Below are 25,935 nucleotides of genomic sequence, written 5' to 3'. Positions count from 1 at the left end.
AGTTAGCAAGCAGAGGAATATGGGAGAATACATTTACATTTTTTAAAAACTTTTGGAGAATAAGTAAAGGACATTGGTTATAGCTCTTATGAGAATTTTAGGTCTTTAAATCTGTCTCGTAGGTGTTCTGTTTTGGAGATGACTTACTTCCAAACATGTGGCACATTAGAGGGTTATTTAAAATGCTTATAAATCTAGAAGTATATAAAACCAGAAGCATTTACTAGAGCTAACATGACTCTCATTTCAACAGACACTACCCACCACACAGTTGTGTTAGTAATTTTTTCTGATAGCTACTGTTTTCACTATAAGGTTTGTGAAAATTACACAATTCTTGCTACACTGCCCTCATGGCAAAGCAGTTGCCCCATTCTCTTAGTTTGTTATTGCTTTCCAACATAGAGGTAATCATACAGACATTTTACCATAACATTTTGTGGATTATCTGATAGAGAGAAATGGTGTTCATTCCTCCTCTCTGTTAGGCTTAGAGGTGTTTGGAAAACATTTACTGGAGAAAATTCTAATTTGATTTTCTAGTTAAGTCATTTATCCCTTGCTGTTCTTCTTGTGAGAGTTCAAATCTGGGAAAAAAAAAAAATAAATCATTTTTCTTCTGGATATTGGTAAAACATACCTGCGGGGTCTGAATGTACCAGCAAAACTCTGGTCTTATTTTTCCCATGCATCACTGGGAGACAAAGTTAATTGGATAGCTGGATGAAAAAAAACATGATAGACAATATTGATCATCTACAATAGTTAGTCAATGGCCTTCAAGTAGTGTTGAGAATTCACAGCAAAACTTTCTCTGTATAATTCAAACTATTTCTCCTTGCTTTCATATTTGGAGACCTTGAGCAGATCCAAAGATGAATCATTGCTAGAGTTCAGCTACATTACAAGACTGTGGCAATCAGCAATGCCATTTCAGTGATTTACACAGGCAATTCTTCTCCAGAAGAAATGGAGAGAGGAAAAGTGCTGCGATGAGCTCATTGCTCAGCAGAAGATTTTAATGGAAGGAAAAGAAAGAAAAGCCAAGTCTGAGCCAGGAATATGCCCAGATGAATATGCAAATAAGAAATTTGTGGGCAGACATTTTCTCTGGATTTTTTGACAAATAATATTTGGCCTGTGAAAAGCCTAACAGCTACATTAGGCAGGGCTGCGGGAGAGCTAGGAGATCAAAGGAGAGAGACTTTGTATTTAAACCAGGAATGATGATTAACAGATACATAGAAGTCTTCAGAGCACATTACAGGAAATGCCACTGAGCAACATAGTCAATGCTGTACATGAGGTATGACTAACAGCTTTATATTGCACCTTTTCTCATCCTCTACACTGATATTTCCCTGCCTGAAATTTAATTTCAGCAACTCTTCATTAAGTATTTCTTCCAAAGTTAAACAATTTCAAAACAAGTCTGCAACAGCAGAATTTCTAACAACTATAGCAAAACAAACAAACAAAATCTTTTAGAGTACTTATCAGATAAAAGCATATATGTTGCTTTTGCTACACACTACTGTAATAATCAGATGGTGGGAAATGCCCTGGATGAAGAAATAGATGCATTTATTTTAGATGAAAGCCACTGGCATAGAGCATGGTTCTACTCTATTCTGAATTATGTATGTGTGCATTTCTTGATGAGCCTAAAAATAATACATGCTTTAGATTTTAATCCATTTTGAGAATTAGAATATGAACAAATGAATATAGACATCTTAGATTTTCCTACTTTCAGTACTTACGGAAGGGGTTGTCCGTATCACTTATCATGCAGTCATTTTTGAAGTAAATGGACTGCATTTTCTTGAGAAGTCAGTCAAACTGCAGTCAAATGAAAACCTCAGTAAAGAGCATGTCATTCCTCCAAACGACATCCAGCTAGCAGAGGAACATTTTGCAGAAGTCAATGGGATTGGTAATAATAGAGCCAGCAAGCTGCAGGAAAAATTAAGTGTGTCTTGGGGATAGCTGGGGAGTGCAGGAGTAGGAGAAAGAGGTCATAACTAAACCTAATTATTATTTGAAGTTATATTTGACCAAGAGGCTAAGCTGGGAAAAATGTGAGACCAGAAGTTTCAGAATATAAAACATCTCATTTTGAGATCAAAGTGAAAGATTTCTTTCTGGACAATTTAATGTTTCATGTTAAAATATTTTTATAATGTTACCTTCTCATTTCAGAATTCACCTGGTTTTAAGAAAATCTGGAAAACATTTAATTTTAATTGAGCCAGCAAATATTTTGGGTTGAAAAGCAAAGCCTTATAGATTGTTTTGCCAACAATTCTATAATTGCTGCTTCAGTTCAATTCTGGTTTTGTTTCTTGCAAAATATTTGGTTCAGCCACTGAGAATATGAAAGCAAACAAAATTTACCAACGTTAGGTCAGCAATAATTCACAATGATTTTAGTCCAATATAGAATGCAAGTGTGCTTCTCATAACCGAGTAAAATCATCAGTTAAGATTCTTACAGTATAGATGCTTATATGATTAACGTAACACCGCCATTACTTGGTACCTACACTGGCAGGCATAGCTAAGAGGTATCTTTCAGGACTCAGGTGTGTTCATCTTCTCTAAGCTGAAAACAAAACTTCAGCAGGGATAAATTAGGCAAAGACTTTCATTTTTAAGTACTGGTGTTCCTAAATTCTGGTAGTACTGAAAGGGCAAAGAGTAAGACTCGGCAGCTTCCTCTAGGAAAATCTGGGCAATTGATTCCCTGTCTTTGATGCCATCAAAAGGAAACTGCCTCTAAGCTCTTACCTAGGCATATGGAAAAAGCATGGGCCAAGGAAATAGTTAAGAAAGAGACAGAAAAATAGCCAAAATTGCATTGTTTGCTTTGTACAGTGACTTCTGAGGTCTTCGCTTACAGTCTCCTCCCCTCCTCAACAATTAGCATTTGTACTTTGATTCCTTTGTGCATAGTTTGGAATGTTGAAAATAATTAATATTTTAGCAAGGATAAAAGGTTATGCAGCTTGAAGTCTATTACTTACTTACAGAAGAGGTATACCCCAGAGGGCAGTTGTTAAACAAACATGCCTCCAACCCAGAAGTGGAAGGACCACTTCCAAGGATGAGAAAGCAGCTCAGTCATTATTCATTTTTATTACAGTGGTACCCAGGCACTGCATAAATATAATTTCTGTCTCAGTAGTCTCTTGCTGAGCAAACCAACAGGATGCCAATTAGTGATCACTTTCTAATCTTATTTTTAGTTCTCAACTATAAACATCTATTTACTGGTAAACTGACCAAAGTCTCTTTACCTACTTGAATTGTCCAAACAACATTCAGCTGAAGCTGAATCAGCAGCCTGATTGTGAATTGATAAACAGATGGATACAAATAAAATAATGGTGCCTTGTTAGTAAGTTGTTAGCTTGTAGTTTTTTCCTTCCTGGGGAGATGATATCAAAGATAGACAAATATTCAATTCTGAGTTCAGTTATAACTTTTCTGATAGAATATTTTATCAAATATGTTCAAGCCTCATTTCCCACAACCAGTTGTAAAGATATATTGTCCAAATAAGCTTAAGATAAGTATTAATTGAGATAAATAACTTAAACCATTTATAAAACAACACCTTAGGAATTGGGAAACAGGCCCGCTATAAACTTCTTCTATGAAACAGTGTGAAATTCAGTCTTTGTACCACTTTATACCAGCTTAATTTATATTAATTCTTAAAGGCAGTCAGTATAAGCATACTGAAAACAAAAGAAAGCCATTAGGGAATAATAAGTTTTCAAAAACCTTAAATATTATTTTATGCAGCCAAGGCACTCTGCTAATTTCAACTCATAAGAGCTAGATGATATTTATTCTTACTGTTAATACCTTTGTAAAATACAAAAAGCCAAAACAAATAAGAAAAACAGAAATCTACATACACATAAATGAATGTATGTGTCCACGTGCAAAGAATAAATATGCACTGTATTTCTATAGCATGTAGGCCAGATCAAATTTATAATTATCATGCTGTATATGTAAATGTCAAGCATATTAGCAAGATGCAAAGAAGACACCCAATCTCATACAATACAAAACATTTACATGTCAAGAAAGTGTCATGTATTTCTAATTTTCACAGTAATTTCTACTATGTTTCTGTGTTCTATTCAGTAGTCAGATATGAAATGACATCTTTCAGAGAAATACTTAGTCTACTGCCCCTAAAACAAACAGAAAGAAGAAAACATTCCTTTTGTGCCCCAGGATACAGAAAACAGAAAGATTGTTTGCACTGGGTGGTAATTAAATGATACTGAGGACAGCATGTGTGTGTTTATGTACATGCACACATTCACCATTTACTCTGAGTTGTAATTAAATGATGTTGTGTTTGTATGCACACACACTTATCTTTGCCAAATCAAAGAGAACAGAAAAACAGATCAAACAGTACAGAAAAATCAGCTAAGAGAGAGACAGAATGCATCAGGTTTTAAGCTTTCCTAAATCTTTCATGTATGAAATGTTAGTAATTAATACATGGTAACTCTTCAAAAAGCACAGCCCTGACCTGGCAACTGCAATTCATAAGGCTTTTGACTTGTTTGAATACATTTATAAAGGTTTATCTTTTCTGCTCATACAAGTAATTATTCTTCTCATTCACACCATTTACTTTAAAACTTGTCATTTCTAAATTTTACCATGACACTGTGAAACATTTTGAATCATTGACATGGGGTTAACAATGTATCTAGAGCAGTACTAAACAAAACTAAGGTTACAATCTTTGCTAAAAGTCATTCACAGATTTGTAACAATCTCTAAAGCTATGCTAAGTTTATACTGGTTGTACTTCAGAGCCAGTTACACTTACTCAGCAGAAAATTAATTTTATAGTTAACACGCACAACCAAGTGACTCCATGGAGAATTCTTGTGTCTATGTTCAAAAGTATTTATTTATGCAGCAATGAAATGTCTCTATAATTACATTTTATAAATGTTTATAGCTCATCTTTCAAAACAGCTAAATAAAGAGGAATTTAACTGAAAATTAAAGGTACTTAATGCACACTGAAAAGCAGAAATTGAAAGGACTGTTTATTTGTTATAAGAGCTGTTAAGGAAGGAGAAACAGGCTGTCCATCTGAATAGACTTAGAGATTAGATTACCATTAGAATGAAGATATATGGACAATTTTTAGTTTTTATATTTAATAGCTTAGAAACATATTCAGCCTTAATTGCTGTGTTTCTGCCCTACTATTCTTGAATAACTGTTTTATTCTCTGCTTCTATATAGGAACTGCAAAAGGTCACATCATCAGTAGGGAAGGTAAAAGAATAACAAACTGATGTTTCCTAAAGGACATTTGAAATTAAAATGTGGTTTTGACACACACTACTAATGTCTCTGCTTAGCAGTATTACTGCCCTTGATAACAGTGCTTATTTTCAGGTGAGTATTTTGCCTATTGTATATTTTATGCACTAATTATCTGTAGAAGATAACATTTATTCATATTACTTTTAATTACTCTAATGTAGTAGCATGGCAGTAGATTTTTAATTTATGCTGCATAATCACCTTCTGTTGGTCCATTGATGGCTATGCGAGAAAGTTCATAAACTATCAGATTAGCAAAACATTTCTACTGAAATAAACCACTGAATTATCAGAAATGCAAAAGCCAATAAGCAGTAAGGAAATATTCTGAGTGTGAGCATGCCCATTCGATTCAAATGCAGTTATGAATTTGCCTTTATCTGCATTCTGTCTACAGTCTACAGAACACTATAGAAATGGAAAACCATACCTGAAGTAAGTCTAGACATGCAGACAGGATAGTGGGTGCAATACACAGATTTCAGGTCTGTTTGCCATTTTCCCCACAGAGGACTCTTATGCAGATGCCCACCTTGAGTTCCACAGGGGAACAAACCAAGACACAAAACCTGTAGAAAAACCACTACCACTCTCCTCTGCTTCTGGAGGGGGGTGGAGGGTTGTGGAGTTTGAGGCATGATGGCCAGTGAAGGTTTTGCCTCATCAGCTGCCTCTTCCTCTTATTCTCCTCAGAACTTACATTAATGATTCAATACAAATATTTTCAGAAGTTTTCAACATCCATGGCCTTATTTTTGTTTTTATCCAATACTTGGAGTAATTGGGCTAACTTCTGTCCAAGTTGAGATTAAAAAACTCAAGTTTTTCACTCATACCACAAACTTTCTCTTGGTCAAGGCATTTGCTTTGCTTGCCCTGGCCCAGTTGCCTTAGGTAACAATACTGTCAGCTCCTGTGGTCTATTCAATCCTAACTTTCTAAATGCTAATTTTCTTCCAGTTTCCAATATTGCAAGACAGGGGAAGTAAAGCTGGATTCTGAGAAATACAGTCACTAAATACACTCTTTTGCACTTGAGAGTCCAAGTTCATAATCAGTCAAGGATTTCCCTGCAATCTCTTTTGAAAGAGCCTTGGGAATATAATTCATTTCCTATGCCTTCATCCACTTCACACAGTCATTAGACCTGAAACTTTTCATGGTGAAAACACATATCATACACTGAACTCTGCTGTCTGCAGAGATACATCTCATATTTGTAGCATTACACAAAAGTCAGCCACATTGTCATAAATAACTAGTTCAGATGGCATTCCCTTCACTGCCCAGAGAATAGATATTATAGAATACCCTAATCTGGGACTACCTGATTTTATAACCTTGTTGTTCCTTAAAAAGTCTTTCATGTATATCAAGTATTTTTTAAAATTAGCCTACCAGCAAAGGTGAATCTTCTTAAGTCTACAATTAGAATTATTGTTTGGAGGGTTTATTCTAACCCCAGTTTCTACTCACCATAACTACACTGGAATTCAGCATAACATAGCTGATAAGAATGCCTTATTCATGGTGCTTTGATATTAAGTTTGAGCTTATCTAACAGAACGTGGATTTAATTCCTAGAGGAAAGATCTCTTTCAAAAAAAAAACCCAAAAACAAACAAACAAAAAAAACCAAAAAAAACCCCAAACAAACAAAAAGAACAACAACAACAAAAAAAAACCCAAACCAACCAAAAAAACCCAGAAAAATGCTGAATACTACTACTTGATTTCTGTAATCTGTTCTAGTAAAATGGCACCACAGAGCATATCAAGGCTTAAACTTAATATGTACTTTCTTCATATTCAGGCACTTTTCTCAAGTTCATTAAACAATTCTGTGTCTGTAAACTTCCTGGCAACTGGATACTCCACTTTATACGCACTTCCTGCCCCAGTGAGTTTAAATGCTATTTTACACTCTCAATTGAACATTAAAAGGGCAATGTTACTCACTAGGAATTTCATGCAGCTGTATTAATGCTGACTACTCTAGCAGAGAACTGGCTTCCAAAGCAGCCCCAGAATTATCTTGTAGACATTATTATCAAGAAACTGAAAAAATCCTAATCAGGTTACTCCTTCCAAAAATGAGGAAGTAGGCAAAAGAAAAATTGGGGGTTTGTTTCTTTTTAAAGTAACATTTGGGGTATTTTTTATTTTTTTCCACACAATTATGAAGGATTTTACTTTTTTTAAAAGGAGACTCAAAAACAAAACAAAAGCTCATTTTGCAGTATTATCTGACTCCAGAAATGACAACTTGTAAGGAAACGATCAAATATCATGGAGATGATGCACAGAAAAACTTGTGCCAGAAACAGAAAATTAAATTAATTAATTTAATAATCTGTCTGTATCATCACAGCCAAATACTCATCTGTAAAAAGCATACCCTTTTGGTGCCCCACTTGCTACAGAGTTCTAGCACCATCCTCACTGAAACTGGTGCCTTCTAAGATCAAATCTTCAGCCTGCAGCCTTCCTTACTATTCACAGTTGGACAGGGTTTCACAAATATTTATAGATAGGAAGCACTTCACAGAAGTTCCTTGTAATTCCTAGTTCTACATACGTGAAAAGTTATTTGTCCTTCAGAAAGCTGAGATATTATTATGTGTATTAATAAGTATCTTCTGCAGTATATTTTTAATGTATGTTGTATTTAAAAATAAGCCTTTACCTTAAAATGATCTCAAACAGCTATTCATATAAACAACAAATAATGTTTTGTTATTTCTATGAATACAGCAAAGATTACTACAGCTGGACTAATTTGTGAAGAACTTCAATTCCTACCAACCCTCGTGATGCTAAAAAGCATCTTGGATAACAGATTGAAAAAAAAGAGGAAAAAACCCCACAACTTTAAAATATTCTGAGTTTCTCAGAACAAAGATATTTTGACCACTGTTACCGTACCTTTGAACCTCTACGATCCTGTTGTGTAAGAATGAGAAAAGTGAATATGAAAAGATGCCATCAGTCCCATGAGACTGTCATAGACACACAGTAGCTGATACATGAACGTAGCTGAGGGAAGCCTGCCTTCCACCTTCAGGAAGAATTTGAAATGAGAATATAAATTGCTCTGAGTTGGCAGATATATTTTTTCCTCCCTTATCAATCTTACTCTCATATTCCTATGCATACACTTCTACATGCGCTTCCATATTCACTTGTCAGTTATCTCAAACAGAAAGGAAGCATCTAGGAAAAAGCCACAGTACTGGATTGGAGGCAGGGAGAACTTAAAACCAAGCTTCCAGGTCATCACTGCCTCTGCAAGTTGATTACTCAACTCCCTACTAATCTGCTGCACAATGCAATTTGATTTTAATTTCCCAAGGAGGTGGAGGAAGGGAGAGAGGAGAATGTATCCAGCTGATGAAGCCCCGCTTAGGTTAAAATCTGTTGAAAGCTCTCTGCAGAGAAATGCGCAGAAGGGATTGTAGAGAAAATAATGACTGTTCATGTTTCCCCACTACATTTTCCTTTATTTAGTTAACAAAAATATTTAGTTATCATTTTGTTAAACTTTACTCACAATATCGTCTAACACATACCAAAATCCTATCTCAGAAAAAATTATTTTTTTCTACTAGGAATAGAATGTGATTCAGTTTCTTGGATTTTTTTTCTTAATCAAAAATTGTAACATTTTGGTAATTAAAATTAGTAGTGGTACTTGATATATAGCTTAAAAAATATTTTTCCTTCTCCTGCAGGCAAGATTTAAATGTCTCTGGCACCATCACTGGACTAAATAATTAAAGAATTTATTTGCCACACTACTTTAACAAAACAACTCTTGAACATTTCATTCAAAACACTGAACTTATTTTCAGTGTTTTGAAGAGGAAGCTTGACTGAGACTTATATTTTGCAAAACTGGTTTGCTTCATTACTTGTACATTTCAACATTAGATCATCAAACACTTCATCAGTTTACTTCCAATTTAATCTGTCATTTCCACAGCAATATCCTATTGGAAGTTATTCAGTCTGCATATTTGACGAAGACCAGCTCATTAGTTTCTTATCTACCAACCTGCTTAATTACAGCACATAGTATAATCTCATTAATTTCAACAGAATTTTTATGTCATTCTATAGACTGATTTTCCTATTTTGATCCTGTTTCTAATAGGTATTTTGATCATTGCTACAGACACTGCCATCCACACAGTATAAAGTTCAAAAAGATAAAGCTCATTTTGTATATCTTAAAGTGCCAAATGCAGCACACGAAGTAAGAGAACATTATGATATTAACAATGACTCGTAACAGTTGGCCTTTGAATCAGATCAAAATGGTACTTCTTCAAAGTTATATCTGCTCTAATCAAATATAATGTAAAGCAACAAGGGACTTTCACTCAAATATTTACAGAGGCATGTTTTTAATTATACAATTGAAATATTTCAACTTTATTACACTGGGGAGATTTACATGAGCTTATTATGACTTTATAGACTTGATCTGGTTTAAATTATGAAACTCCTTTATAACTTCCTATGTAAAGATCCAGATTAGAATTTCTTTAATCAGCTCAAAGGTGTAACACTTGAATTAACCATTCTTACAGTGTGCTTTTCCTGATAGGGACATAATGCACACACACAAAATAGGTACACAGATTTGCTCAACAGAAAAACAGTGAAATAAACAAAGCAAAGGCAGTGTGTTCTAGCACTGTGACTGATAGGCAATTAGCACTACGTATGACTTGGGCTGTACAGACTTCTTTTTAAAGAGTCCCAGTACTTCAAAGACTTATTTTTGAAAGCAGTCTTTCACTTGCTACATATATATATCCACTTGCCACATATATATGTCTGCCAAATCACAATGGTAATTCTGTTTCATTAAAACATCAGAACATGGTTTGGTCAAAACTTCGCTTTATCAAAAGTCCAACTACTCATTACTTACCTACCTACTTCACCCAGATTTCCACTGGAAAGAAAAATAAAAAAAAGTATCCTAGCTGTGAAGGTGACTCTTATAACTAATATACTGAAATGCATTTGGGGAATCCTGGGTCTGATTAATTTTGAGTGATCTGAGATGTGAAAGTTGTGTTGTCAATCAGAGCAGGAACTTGGGGCAGCTTTCTCAAAAGCCAAGTCTGTACCTCAGAATCCCTGCCAAGGGAGTGACACATTGAAGTTTCCATCCCAATGGAAATGTAAGTTTTATAACCTCCACACTCCTACAAATGAAAAAAACTGTCTGGTTAGTTGTATATGTCCATGTAATAAAAAAGCAGGATGCATTGTATTTTCATTATTTTAGCCTGATCGAGAGACACTTTTTAAGTATCGCCTTCTGATCAATCCAGCCAGCCGTCACAACAACTGGTAACATTATGTGGAGCCCTTTCAGAGACAAGATAACTAAAAATAGCTCTCAATAAATAGGATACCTGTAGAATAGTTTCAAAAGTGACTAATGCTTTGAAAAATTGAAATGGTTAACTAGATTTCATTTTAAGAAAATAAGTTCTAAATATTTTCTGAGAAAATAAGCCTTTGTAAGAGGTCTTATATAGGTAACTCAAAAATTGAGAACCAAAATGGTCTTTACATGTATTTGAAAACTACTGGACAGAGTGCTAACTGGGGTACCTGGATCGAGAAGCCCAGCTTTGAATTCCTCAGTACAGACTGCTTCACTAAGGTCATGACGAAAATCCTCATTGTATTAGTTTTACTGAGAAATTGGAAATTCACTTTAGTAGATAATGCAGGTCCTACTGTTACAAAGGCAGCAGTTATTAAGTCTGATCAATTAGCAAACACCAAAAGAACACAATTTTTGGAATATCGGAACACAATTACTCTCTAATACTTTAATGTCCAATAGTTCTCTAAGTTAATTGGTCAGTGCACAATGTCAGAAACTTTATTGAAAATATTATGCCACAAAAGCTTACAGCATACTATTTTCCTGTGAAGAAAACCATCCTTCTCTCCAGGTCTGTCTGTGTAGATACAGCCCCTAATTCAACAAAGCACTTAGGCCTGATGTTTAATGCTTTATTTCAGCAGAATTCAAATGCACATGTAAGTGCTTTGTTGAACAAGGAGGGATTTAGGCATATGCTTAAGTACTTCACTGAACTGGGACCATGCTACTATTTATAGAAAGCTTTTTGTTCCGGTTTTATTGTTCAACACTTATAGTCATCCTATGGCTTTTCCTTCTGTATACCTTCCCCTCACACAGCAAAGCTTTTAGGGCTACAATTTTCTTCCAAAAGTCATAGGTTTAAAATCAGAATGGATATCATAAGCTCCTCCAATCTCATATTTCTTTCACCATATTTACACAGAAATATGAAAAAAAAAATTAGGCTAAATCATAGGAAAGTTATGAAGCCAGAAGTCATATATAATAATGGGTTGAAAAAGCCTTCCCCCCCTGCACTGAAAAAAGCATTCACATACGAACTAAACACTAACATATGCACCCTTAAGTGTTCATTTCAACTTCTGCAAGCGTCCTTCAATATGCAATACTCTGTTCCACAGACGAAGAAATTCAGGCAGGGTCATATCTGAAGCAGAATTTTATTCAACTTGAAAAGACATCAGTACTGTACACCCATTGCTGCTCCAGAGAGGCAGACTGCTAACAGGACTGCATGGTGTCGTGAGAAGACAAAAATACTTCCAAATGACTCCCAGTTCAACAGCAGTACCTCTGTATTTTCATTTAGAAAAATATCTCTCTCCATTGCAGAGGGATCTGGACCTTTCAGCTCATCTTTCAGTGATAATAAACATATTTTCACAAATCTTTGTTTTGATTAACGAATCTCTTTTCACAGATATTGATATGATAACAAAAATTCCACACCTCCCTAAAAATCTCTAAATATTATATCTGTTTTATTAACAATACCAGTGATGCACTGCTGTTCTTTTATAGATTTTATGTCCCTCACAAACATGTACATGGGGCTTCTATTTTTTATACTTATACATAGATTATCCAAAGACAGTGCTGTGCTTCTGGGATGCTTGAAAATCTGGTTGGATAAAACTGGTAGGTTTAATTGACATCGCTCTGTTCAAACAGCTGTAAAAGGCATGTTTCCACCCAAATCAATATCAAATATAAGACTGTTTAGGAATTCAAATGGTGTAAGGGGAAAGGATTCATCTAGATATTTTTTGAGGATGGAAAGAGAGAGCTAAAATGAAAGAGGAGAGGCAGGCAGTAAAAGACAAAGAAAGAGAAGGAATGATGAAAACAGCCAGCTCCTCAGTGGTGCGTAACAAGCAAAGGCTGTGGCATCGGACATCCCTGTGCACTGATGGAGGGAAGCTGGGAGGGAAGGCTGGGCACTGCTGCTGCTTCATTTGATGCAGAGCCCATGCTGCACAGCAGTAATAGCTACTGCATAGCCCACCTCCCACTTCCCTTCCCAAGGAAATCCACCACTGAGCTTTTGCTATGGAAAGCTGGCAAAGAGAAACTCACTTTGCCTGATTCTTCCCTGCACTCAGGGGAATGGGGTCTTAGACATCCTTGTAAATACTGGTACATAAACAGCATCAAAGAAGAATCCACCATCCATTTCTCCTGTACCTCATGACTTTCAATTGTGGCTACCTAGATGCATTGGAAGGGGGAAAATTATCCCCCAAAAGCACATTATTTCATCAGAGCACTCTAACAACGTAACCCAAAGCCACTAAAATCAATGAGAGAAACTTTTCATCATTTTCAGGAGGTACTGAATCAGACTCCAATAATCTTCAGCTGAATTATTAATTGTAACTGGTAAGCCATTATGATGGGAAGATCTCTGTTAGTCACCAATTTAGAGTGCAATTTTCAAAAACATCCAACTTACAGATGCACAAATCCCACTGACAAGCCAACAGGACTTAAAACTCCATTTGGCTTCCCTTCCTCGCCTTTTTAAAAATCCTGCCATTAATACATTAAATATTTCTACTGCGTTATCTATAACTTATTTGACAATCAGGCCATAAATGTTACTTGGAAGTGGTCTCTTGACAAGAACGCAACACTTAGTGCCAAGTTTACAAATGTGATATTCCCTCCCTAGCGCAGGATGAAATTTTAACTGAAAGGGTATTCTCTTCTAGGCAGGTTCTTCTACTTGAAATGCACTGGTTCTCAGAATGGTGCCTGCAAGAAGAACACCAAAAAACCTGATGTTTTCACATAGAGAAGAGACTTGGTTGTTTGTGTATATGTAGAACCTACCACACTTCTCTTCTCTTTAAGCAAGTGACTTCAATACTCTTTTCAAATAACATTAGAAATATCTTGCTGATACAAACAGTGCTTTGCACTTACAACAGCATTTTCTATCCAAAATTCTTAGTAGCTTTACAAGTAGTGATGAATTAACCCTTGAAACATGCAGGTTAGGTGCATACCATAGCAGTTTAATTATTAATCTGAAACAACAGCCCAGCAAAGGCAAGCAACTTGCATGAAGGCAGAAAATGTCCCCTAACAAAGCAAGTAAAAACACACAGAGTCTTAGTTCCCCCATGCCATGCCCTAGCCATCACATACATGCATTTTTTAAATCTTTTCATGCTGCTCCCTTGAGGACGAAACATGGTATATTATTAAGGTGGACCTGTGCTAACAAGATAAAGGTATGAACATGGAAGACGTTACTAACACAGCAGTTGTATTTTATTCTGATTTAATAGGAAAGCACTGGCTGAGATTTTAAGGGCAGCAATACATTTCAAGTAAGCATTATCACAAGTCAAGAGAATTCACTAGCATATTGAAAGAAAGATGTGAAAGCAGCACAAAAAAAGAAGTGGAATTCAGGGCAGCAACTTCAGCAAACTCAGCCAAATGGTTTGTAACATCACTTGAAGAGATGATCAAGGAGTTCAGGAAAACTGATAGTTATCAACAAAGCCTGTATAAAATAGTGCAACAGATTATCTCAGTGCAGAGGGAATGCAGGAAGCATTGTAAGAGACTATTACTGTTACACCCAGAGACTTTAAAGGCTTTGACTATTAGAAGAGATTGTACAAAAGGTGAAACAAGAGCATTTAACAAAGAACAAGTAGAAAAGAATGGCACAAACATCTCAGGTATGATCCAGATGAGCCAACACACAAAAGGATCAACAACTAATAAGGGACATTGAAAGGCAATAGGAAAACGATCTACAAATACACCAGAAGAAAGTGGGAGACAGAGATAAGCAGAGGTTCTAGAATTTAATGGGAAAGGACAGAAAATAACATACGGTTAAGAGAAAGCTGAAGTACTCAGTACCCTGTTCATACTCTTTTAATGTCTCCATCTAAAGGATAATGAAAAGCAAAAAAATTTCTGAAGTGATTTTTACCAAGAAGACAGGACTACAGGCCTGAAGAAAAAAGAATAGGTTAAAAAATATTGAAAGAAGCCCATACTCAGTTTGATAGAGAATGATGAAATTCACTGCAGAGTACTTAAGGAATTACCTAAAGCCATCCCCAAACATTAGCTATTATATTCAATAATGCACGAAGGAAGGGTAAAGTTCCCAAAGGACTGTGGAGAGGCAAAAATAGTATGCAACTTCAAAAGGGGAAGCAAGTCAGAGTCTAGAAACTGCAAACCAATCCACCTCCCTTTCATGCCAAGGAAGATGCTGAAACAAGTTAAATCATCAAGATTAAGTGCCTGAAAATAATCAAATCGTCAAACCAATGAGATTTCCTTTTTCATATGGTAACCCGCCTACTAAAGAAGGAAAACCCAGTAACAGGCCATTTATACTGGCTATAGTAAGGCTTTCAGTAACTGTCCAACATGATATTTTCATGGGACAGTAGGACTGATATGAAATCACAGCTTAGCAGGGGATTGATATGAAATTGCAGCTTAGTGGGTGCACAGTTTCTTAAAAAACAAACTGCCACACAAATTAAAAGTGATTACTAAAATTCACTGTCAATGGAATGCAATTTCACGTGGCACACTGCAAGAATATATATCACAGCTGACTGTATACATTAACAAATTTCAGTAGAGAAAAATGTTTGAGAAGAAAGCAGGTAGGGTTCATATCACTTTCAGTCCACAAGCCAACAAGATCAAAATTCAAAATAAAACTTGATATATTGAAGAACTTGTTGAAAGTAAACTGTAAGCAGAGCAAGTGCAAATCTAGAAATCAAGTAAAAATACAAAATAGAGATAAGCTGAGTTCTGCTGGAAGGGATCTGGAAGCCATTGTAGACTATACGTAACAAAAAATACAATGGTATTTTTTTAAAAGGCATATGTCATGCCAGGGTGTATAACAGGAGTGCTGCACATAAAGTAACCTTTCCATTTTTCTCTACTGTCCAGAAACTTGCAAAACCTGAGTCAAAAAAAAGGAAGGAAAAAAAAAATCACACGAAAATTCACAGTAAATGCAACTCTGTCTTGTCATCTTATTTAGCTAGGGAGCAATAAATGTTAGCAGTGCCAAGAAAAAATATGACAGGAACACTGTTGGGTCAGACAAAAAGCAACATAATACTGTATCTTCTGGAGGAAACAAACCTATTAACACCAACCCTCACAGACCATAATGGCATTTTCTTGTTTCTACTGCTCTCAAATTCTTTAGCAGTTGACACAGAATCAGCGGGGCTACAGTGTATAACATTAATTTTTCAGAGTATTTAACCTTTCAAGAAGAATCATTCTACCTCTCCCAGAACAATTCTTGTGTCATTTGCATGTTTAACCAAAAATGGGCCTAGTTTTTGTCAGGGCTTTCGGACACTTGGTACTTACCGTAATTAAGAAAAACCCAATAACATGTAACAGATCTTTTCCAGATAAAGTTTTGACATTTTGTCTTCCTGTAATTACTTTCTACTATTTATAGGCCAAAACTTATGCCAGTCTTCTACTTTCAGTCCACAAAAACTGATTTTTAAAGCTAGTAAAATACTTCACACATTAGAAAAATGCTGGTGAAATGTAGATTTTGTAGAATAAAGCAATGCATTAAAACTGCACTTGAACTTAAGACTACAAGTTCAGTGCAGCAAAGCATTTGTATATGCACCTAATATTGCCACCAATTAGTTTTTCTTATGTAAGTTTATTTTCAAAACTACAATTTTGCTTTTACTGTGATTGTAGGCCAGCACCTAAAAATGCAGATCAATCTCCTGAGGTGAAAAAGAATCAAAACCTTATTTTTTTTTAATAAACTGAATTTACCTTAAGCTTCAGCAATTGCTATCAACAGAATTGCAAAGAAATCTGATGACAGCAAAGAATGTTTTTCTGCTCTTGATTATCAAAAATCTCCTCATTTAATACTGCTGCTTAAAAACATTTCGAGACACCTATTAGAATACTTTCTAGGGACCCAACAACCTATTGGGAGTGTCCAGTTTTGGTTACAGCTAGCATTTCCTGAAAAAAAATTCCTATTATTTCAATCCTATTAAACATTATTAGCCTGTTTAAATAATAACAATGTTACAAAAAAGGTTTAAAATACCAAGAAAATATTTGCATCACAAAAACTGAAATGCCAGATAGTCTAATATATGGGCCTATTTTGTATGTTCTGCTGAATGCAATCACACCTTCCATGATAGAAGATTTCCCATTAGAGGGAATAACTTCCACTGATGAAGAACCGCTATTCAATAAGCAGGATAGAATATATATGATCACCAAATATATTCAAGGTGACACTGTGACTTTTCCACAGTAAAGCTATCCAGAGGCTTGGAAAGTATCTCCTGCTTATAATGAGATATCAAAAGGAATATGTTAGGTGTTAGCCTCACTGTTAACCACCAAGAAAAAGCTCTTCTTCATCAGAAAACTGCTGAATCCTAAGGCATTTTAAAAAGAGATGCATGTAGTATGGAGTGGACATGAGCAGCTGCAATATTTTTAAGCAATCTTCATCCCTGCTGGATGATTTTATATTAGACGTACTTTTCATGAAGTTCAATATAAGTTATTTTAGGCATGTTAAAAAATAAATTAGGCTAAAGATAATTCCCACTATGGGAATTAAACAGTATGGAATTAATGACTTATTAATCTTAGAAATATAAATGCTGAACAGAGACAGCTTCTGGGCTTCATACTGCACAAAGTTTTTCAAAACTTGAAATGCACATTCAAGGTCAAATGGCTGTGAAGCTTGGTAGGTGTGAGAGGGAAACATGATTCAGTCTTGCAGCTCTGAATCCTGCCTTCAACAATTAAAATCAATTCTTCCTTGATGAATTTGCAAACCCATGTGATGGTTTCCATATATACATACAATGCATACATAATCAGACTGCTACATGCAGGCAGGACAAAGTACCTCCTTCACAAGAAGCACCAATGAAAGAAACCAGTTTTGGTTCTGAAAAACCCAGTGCTACTACTTTTTAAAGGGGTTCCACTACACAATTAATAAATTCACTGTGCCAACAAAGATTCTTGTAATATGACAACTGTACTACCTAGTACATAATATCACCGTTGCTGCTCTTTCACAGATGTTCAGAAATTGCACCACAATGTTGCCTTCACAAGTATTTGGCACTCCAAATATGGCGACTTCTGGAACCTGAGCAGTTCTTGGGACATATGGCCTTGAAATAGGAGTGATGGGAAGACTAAAATCTGCCAGCAATGTGAGGCCTTTAGATCAGAGGAGAGAAACAGCTGAAAGCAGATAAATAAGCTCCCACAAGATGATTCCTATCGAGGCTATGAGGACATTGACCTGAGCATTCAAACTGAAGAAACTCAGGCTCTTCAGAAATGATGTCTTTTTCCACACACTTAAAGGTATGCAATGAACCCTTCAAAATACACTTCCTATTGTACATGTTACATATGCAGTAACTTCTGCCTCCAAGAAACATTTAAGCCTTTTTGGTTTACATTCCAGTGTATGGAGGGAGTCCCTGCAGCACATCAGCTATTTTATTTGTATGTTACAAGATATTTAAGAATGAAATAAGTGAAAACAAGGCCTTTCACATAATGACCTTTAGATACAAGCCCATGCTGATGCGTATGGAGTCACCCAGGAAAATGCCAGTTAACACATCACTTAGGATATGCTATATTAGATCAAATAAATGTGAAAGAGTTGGTCGCACCTATAAAATGGAAGTCTGAAATATTTTGCTACTAAATAACTCCATTTATGGAAGATGAAACGTTTTTCAGACTAGGCTTTGGCAAAAAATAAGCCTTTCTGATTTAACTGGTAGTTTTGTAGCATGAGTATACTGAGACCAACATGTATCTCAGCAACTGACATGCATTACTGTTACGTCTATTATCCTATTACACGTAAATATTATTTGTCCACACTCACTTTTCCTTTCTTAAAGATTTTAGATTTTTTCCTTTTCAGATAATAAAAAATATTTTATCCTTCTGCATTTGCCAGTTCCATTCTTAACATAAATAGTCTGCATTTATACTCATCTTTACTTAGTTTTTGCATACTTTTTCTTTCAAAGGACAACTTAAGTTCCACTTTGAACTTTGCAAATTGCAAACATTTACTGCACAGTATACTTTACATGTAAAGCTTTGTTTTTAAACAGAATTCTTAAGTACATCTGACACACGCATTCCAATGGTAAGCTTCATCAGAAGTTTGAACTCTGTTCAAATGTTTATTTTAAAAGATTTCAGCAGCCACACAATGTTGTTTAAATGTAAACATTCATCCCGTTCCCAGTTATCTCCTCCACTATCATCTCCCATCAGACTGTCAGTAAATCACTTAAATCTTATATAATTACTCTGTTCTCTCCTCATGGTCAAAACAGATTATTTTTCCCCAGCCATATTCATCATCCTGCACCTATTCTGAAGTAACAATGCAAATTTTAGGGTATTTTGAGTATCAGAATTTTCTTTTTACCTCACTTGCTATACTTTAAACTGCCTACTACAAGTTTTGGACAAATAACTAGAATATGCAGGTTTTGTTGATGTAGATTAACTCTAAACTAACACCTAAAGGATTATGTATATTCAGACAACTAGTCCTACTTTCTAGTCACATCACTAAAGCTACTGTGGCAAGTGATCTGCAGTGCTTTATTCTTAGCTAACAAAGGATAAGGAACCAGACCAATGCACCAGGTTTGACTCAGCTATATACAAAGAGGTAGTTAATGCTATCCGAGGTGCCCTATTGTGTCTGATACGTGACATGGGACATAGTGGAGACTCACAGCCCTCTGAAGCAGTGCGAAAGGCCAAGAGGGGTACCCTGAGGCATCTCAAATGACACCAAGTGCCGATTCAAGGAAAACCAAACCAAATCCACTGGCTATTATAATGGTCCATTTGCTCTCCCCTTTGCACTCCTCCAAAATTAATCCTATTGAAGTGACAGCATTACAGGAAACCATACAAGTATACCCATTAATCTCCCCATGGAACCCGTAAAAAAAAAAAAAAGTTTACTTAGCACAATCAGGAAATAGGCAACTGAATGGTTAAAAGATATGATTTGGATAGAGACATGTGCCAGAAATTTGGATCACTATCACATTCAATAGCCTAGATAATCAAGAGGTTGTGGTCCTGGATTTATAGCATGTCAGCGAAGGACAATACTGGTAATGATATCAAATACAAATTAAAGTTAACATACTACCCTGCATTCATTCCATTAAATGTTAAAATGAAAATGTTAATGTTGACACTAAACTGAACATTTAATACATATTCTTTTGCTTTAGGAAGAACTTAGAGCAATGCTTACTTTGAAAATGGAGATCACCATTAGATCATGAAGTCATTAAAAAGAATACTGAACTAGTTTATTAGCAAGATACACAGACATAGACAAGCAACCGCTTCTTCACATAAAAGTCATAAAAATACTGAATTCTATTTGAGTCACCATATGAAAATTAGTCACGTGTAGATGAGTGGACAGGAGCAGAAACGAAGTGCTACTTGCAAACAAGACCATATGCATGCAGTCCCACTCAGTTTCAAAGAACTGCTTATGTAACTAATGGCTTGCAGTACCTACCAGCAATATATCAGTATTCCTTAAAAGATTTCTTTTTACTGTTTGGGAGTCGAGTTACAGCAGCGTCAACTTTCACGCTGTTTATAAACTTACATTTTAGTTTATTTCAGCAGCAGTGAAGTCGTACTCTACACCATTGCTTTCAGATTGCCTATCTTCCCAGGACCTTATCTTGGAATCCATGCTTCTCAAATATCACTTTACTACAAAGTATGCTTTAAATAAGAAGAAAGTAAATAAAGTACTAGCACAGGACTAGGTTGTGTTGGTGCAATGTGATAAAGCAGCACAACAATAAGAACAAAAAAAATACAAGCAAAAATTATCAGCAAGAGATACACAGAAAGAAGTAAACTTTTTGACAGTTTAATTAAGAAAGGTTTCCTCCACCTACAATACAACAAGCTTTTCAAAGATACATAACAGAAGACAGTGTTCTTTCTTTCACGTTTCTAGTACAGTCTCGAGGTCAAAATTTCAGAAAAAGAATCCATTATGTTCAGTGACGATAGGAAAGCACATCTTGACGACATCCGTGCAAAGGTGGCGGCGACGAGGACTCCAGCAGACACCTCAGCCGGCATCCAGGGGCACGTCGGCGGGTGGTTTACTGGGTGACCTAGGGAAAGTTATCTCCCGCCGCAGTTTTTCTCGGGCTCTGAGGTGCTCTTAGCACTTCACTGGAGTACTGCGAGGCTTTGAAAACTACAGCTTGTAAAAGATACTTAAATCCCCCAGTGGGGGGGGGGGGGGGGGGGGGGAGAAGAAGAAAAAAAAAGAAAGAAAAGAGCCCCAGCCGCGCCGTACCAGAGCTCGGCTGAAGGCACAGGAGCCGGGCGAGTTCCCCCGCCCGCGGCCACGGCGGCGACGGCGCTCCCGAGGGGCTTCTCCTTCCATCAGCTCACCGTCTCACACAACCCAGCCGAGGGCGCAGGACTGAGGGGCATGAACCCCCTTCTAACTCTCCCAGATAAACGTTTCTAAGAAGAGCGTCCCCTTCGGAAATTTGGCGCCCGAAGCCCGTCCCCGGGGTTGCTCAGGCTCCCGCCGGGCGGCGGTGCCGGTGCTCGCCCGGGGACCCGCCGCGCCTCGGGCGGGCCAGCGCGGGGCTTCGCTGCCGCCAGCCAGCTCCCAGCCTTCGGGCTTCCCGAGCAGGGCACGGCAGAGCGCGGTCACCTCCGCCCGCCCCTATTCCCCGTCACTAAAGAAACCGCCGCGGACCGGGCGGCTGCTTTCCCCCGCGGCAGCGCAACCGGCTGCCCCGCGGAGCGAGCCCTCTCCGGCGGAGCCGCCTCCATCCACCTCCCAGAAAACATCCCTTCGGCCGCATCCCCGCTGCCCCCGGCACCCCTCCGGAGCGGGCTTGGCCCCGGCGGGCTCCCGCCGCCGCCGCCGCCGCCTCCCCAGGGGCAGCGCTCCCCTGCCGCCCCCCGCGCCTCAAGGTCACCTCAGCGCGGGGCAGCCCCGGGGGTCGCCGCTCCCCACGCACCCCTCCGCACCCCCCCGCTCCTTCCCCCCTCCGCGCCGGCGGAGCCGGGCCGCGCCGGGCTCCCGCTCCTACCTGAGCCGGCGTTGCGGAGCGGAGCCGCCGGGAGCGCGGAGGCGGGCCGCTGTCCCCTCAGCGGCGGCGGCGGCGCCCGGGGAGTCGGGCCGCGCACGGCGCCTCCCTCCTGCGCCGGGCCGCTGCGCTGCGGTGGGCGGCGGCGGCGACGCTCCGTCAGACTTAGCGGGGCCGCGGCGTAGCGGGGAAACCCTGGTGGTTGCGGGGGGGGGGGGAGAAGGCGGGCAGCGCCTCTCCCCTCCCCGCCCGAGGTCCCGGCCCCGGCGGAGCTTCGCCTCGCCTCCCCCGGCAGGGCTGGGGCTCCCCTCAGCGGGGAGAGGCCGGCGCCGCGCCCAGCTCCGCCGGGGCTCCAGGGAGCGCGCGGAGGCCGGAGGGGGGCGGGGGGGGAGCCCTCCGCACCGGCTTCCCGCCCGCGGCACCCCTCAGGGCCGGGGGCCCCGCGGAGAAGGGCCGGGCCAGGGGCTTGAGGGCCGGAGAAGGGGCGTCCTGAGGCGGCCTGGGGACACCCCCCCCTCCCCAGTTTGACTCCGTTCGGGTGATGACGTTAAAATTCGCCTCTGGCGCTCGCAAGATGTCGGGGCGATGGCGGGAACAGCGCGGAGACGCCGTGCAGGTGAGGGCGGCTCTGACCCCGCCTCAGCGAGAGGGGATTCAGTGCCGTCTGTCAATAGCTAAGGTTTACCACCGCTGCCTCTTTTTTTTTTTTTTTTTTTTCTTCCTTAATACTCACAGTTCTCAGTCAGAATTCTCCAAAAACCGCAAGGGGAAGGCCTGACCGATTCTGAGAGATGGGGAAGGCCTGACCCTGATTCTGAGAGATGGAGAGTCCCGCCCTGGGACGCAGGACCTGTGGAAGAACGTATGTATATTTTCACTGCATGAAGGAAGTACAATGGACAGATGATGTACATTACGTAGACTGAGGAACTAACACTCCAGTATTAGAAAATTAAGTCAACACCCCCCCCAAAAAAAGACCCCCACAACGTAGTTTTGAAGATACTACTTTTCCTCGCAACATTGCCAAAAAGAGGATGGCATCTTTGAAACGTTGTCAGAGTAGTCAATGTTGGGTAACCAAATCTTCCTGGTTTTATACATGGGCTTACATTAGATTTTATAGCAGTTCTGCTGTGCCATATAATCTTTTCACCATGACAGTTAAAACCAGTTACTGAATGTCTTCAAAGCCGAACTAAAATAGAGCGAATTTTGAAGAGCAGAAAAAAATACTTGGTAGATGGGATGGATTTTTGTTTGGTGTAAAGGATTCGTACACATCACACAACACCTGTAGACTGCTACAGCGAACAACACTAGTGTTTTACTTGGAAAACTGGAAATCTTCCACCACTTTTTATTGGTGAAGGGCAGCGCTGGCCAGCCCTTCTTGTTTGAGAGATGATACGCTGTTAATTATATTCTGATTACTATCTTGGCTTCTTCCTTAACACCATTTAAATTCCAGTCTTAACCTTATCTCAGCAAGGACTTAACGAAAAAGTAGGACAGCCAACGTAACAAAAGTACAAATCCCTCCACATCTTTTAAAACTATTTCTAACTAACTTGAAACCAGGAGGGGCTGTGACCCTATTTTTGTAGTGCTTCCAGACAAGCTCGTTAGCAAAATACAGACTTGTAGTTCTCACCAAGTTCAGTTACTAGCTCTGGAAAAAGTTAGAAACCTGTAACTATTCTGCAAATATCTAGATTCATTTTCTCATTTGATCTTAAACCACATGCTTACTGTCAACTGAGAATCAACATTTCTGGTGCTTTCCCCTGATACGTCTCTCTGGGTCATGATGAAGATCAAACAAACTGAGAAAAACTAATCAAGAATAGCAACATTTCTGTTTTGACAATGCTTAGAAAGATGGCAGAGAAAGCCCGAATGAAATGTTTACAAAAATAATCATGCAAACATTAGGTAAATGTGGTGCTATTTTCAGCTTGTGCTTATTAATCATTTAAAGCAGATGATTGGAGTACCATTTGAAAAGCATTAGATGTGCATTCTTACTAGCTGCATGCAAATACATTTGGCTGATAATTCTGCGCTGAATAAAAACATTACATCCTACAGACTGTTTTCACAAAAATACTAAATTCCACACACAACCACACCTGTTAAACACTGAAGATCACAGAGCAGAGCTCAGGATTTAAATATTACACAGAAGGACAGTTCCAAGCGTATGATTCCTCACATCATAACATCCACAGCTGGTCAGCTACTGCAACTGGGACTGATAACACCAGAGCAGTACAAACAAATTATTAGTCTCCTTGCTTCCTCTCCATCTTAAGATATTTAGCCCCTATGACTGATTTTTTTAAAATTAACATGGCTGTTCACCAATTGTGATAAACAATGAATGACAGGGCAGCTTTCTTCATTTTAATATCTTCTGCCTATGAAAATCTTTTCCCATGCAAACAGTCATGTAGAATTGCTTAAATTTCTGTCAGCTTTAGAAGCTAGCCTCATATTTTTATAGAGCATACATGACGGAGGTCTCAGCATCTCTTTTTGCCTTTGGAGATCTTTCTTTTACTACATTATTTCCAGGAACTCAACCTTTTATGTACAGGTTTTAATAATGCTACAAGATAAAACGTGACATTAACAATAACAGTGTCAATTAATCTACTTTAACACTTCTCAATATGTTTTGGAGATTAGGACCATTTGCATTATGTTTTTCCCTAAATTCATTGCACATTCTCTCACCTAAGGTAAGGTTTAGATATTCCTTTAAATTCTTCCTCATTTTCCTGGTTAATGGGGGAATATATGCATAGTGCAGGTAATCTACTTGTCAAAAGAATGTGAAAGAGCAGAGATCATGTAATCACCAAACACTTTGGCAGTATGCTTGCCTTAAGTTTGAATAATCTAATAGTGAATTATACTTGTCAGATAGTTGTTCTCAGGTTTCAGCTTCACGTAATTTTCACAACCTAGAGCTTAATTTCCACACTAACAAAACGGAGGAGGAATTTCAAGGAAATTTCAAAAAGGAGGTGATAATGGATGCCAATTCAACAACTTATAGTTTGGCTGTATTATGTTAGAATGAAATAGCTGTTCATATTTCAGTATCCTTTAAGAAACTTCTAAAAGAAGATGTATGTATTAAAGCATATAACTACAATGTTCTCATATCATATATACATAACCTCTTCCATCCCAAGGAAGCCTTATGCACTTACAGAGTTTACCTTTGAAGTGTTGTTGGTGCCAAATGGCAACACTAAAAATGAAAGTGAAGAATACTGGATCTGCCAAAAATGTAGTAGTACGTAGATTAACAGAGCAAAGTGCAACTGTAAAACCTGTCATCATTCTTTACGAAGCAGGCAGAAATGTTGTACGAAGAGTTGTTATACAACAGTCCAGAGCTTTGTGAAATATGAGGACCAGGAAGGATATTTGGAGTACCCATATTTGACTCACAGCCATGAAGTCCTACTCTTTTATAACGAATTTGGACATTTAATTACCAGAATGTTCAGACCTAGCCTTAGTTGCTATTAAGAAAAAACTCCCATGGTATCATGTGCCACCAAACCATGGCATAAGTCCAGCATCTGATTACAGTAGAAAGCATATCCCTGTGAATCGCCAGTGTGATCTCCTGCAGTAATCTCACACCCTCACATAACAGTCTTCCAGTGAAAAGCCAACCAGTCCTAAATCTCTATTGTTTTTAAAAGCAAAAGTAATGACAGACAAAGGCTGTGACAGTAGCACATTCTGTGACATTGCCATGAAGTTTTATAGCAGTCAGCACGAGGAAGGTGCCTTTTGCATTTAACATTTGAATGTTGTATGCACTACAGGAGAAGACTAGGAGAAGATAACAAAAATGTGCTCTCTGCTTTGTTCTTTAAAAAAAAAAAAAAAGTTGACCAGAGGATTATTAGATATATTGGGATATTC

The 25,935-nt window shown here is 38.3% G+C and overlaps 1 protein-coding gene across 1 annotated transcript in view; it reads right to left on the bottom strand.

Moving 5' to 3' along the window:
* Nucleotides 1–22,186, bottom strand: part of ATP2B2 (ATPase plasma membrane Ca2+ transporting 2) — a 440,103-nt gene extending 417,917 nt beyond the window's left edge. Inside the window, exon 1 of the mRNA XM_075053370.1 lies at nt 21,988–22,186. The gene's annotated coding sequence lies outside the window, so the exon portion shown is untranslated. The remainder of the gene's footprint in view (nt 1–21,987) is intronic.
* Nucleotides 22,187–25,935: the final 3,749 nt, after the last annotated feature.

Source organism: Buteo buteo, chromosome 21, assembly GCF_964188355.1.
Source record: "Buteo buteo chromosome 21, bButBut1.hap1.1, whole genome shotgun sequence".
NCBI classification, from domain to species: Eukaryota; Metazoa; Chordata; class Aves; order Accipitriformes; family Accipitridae; genus Buteo; species Buteo buteo.
This window is presented reverse-complemented; position numbering and strand designations above follow the sequence as displayed.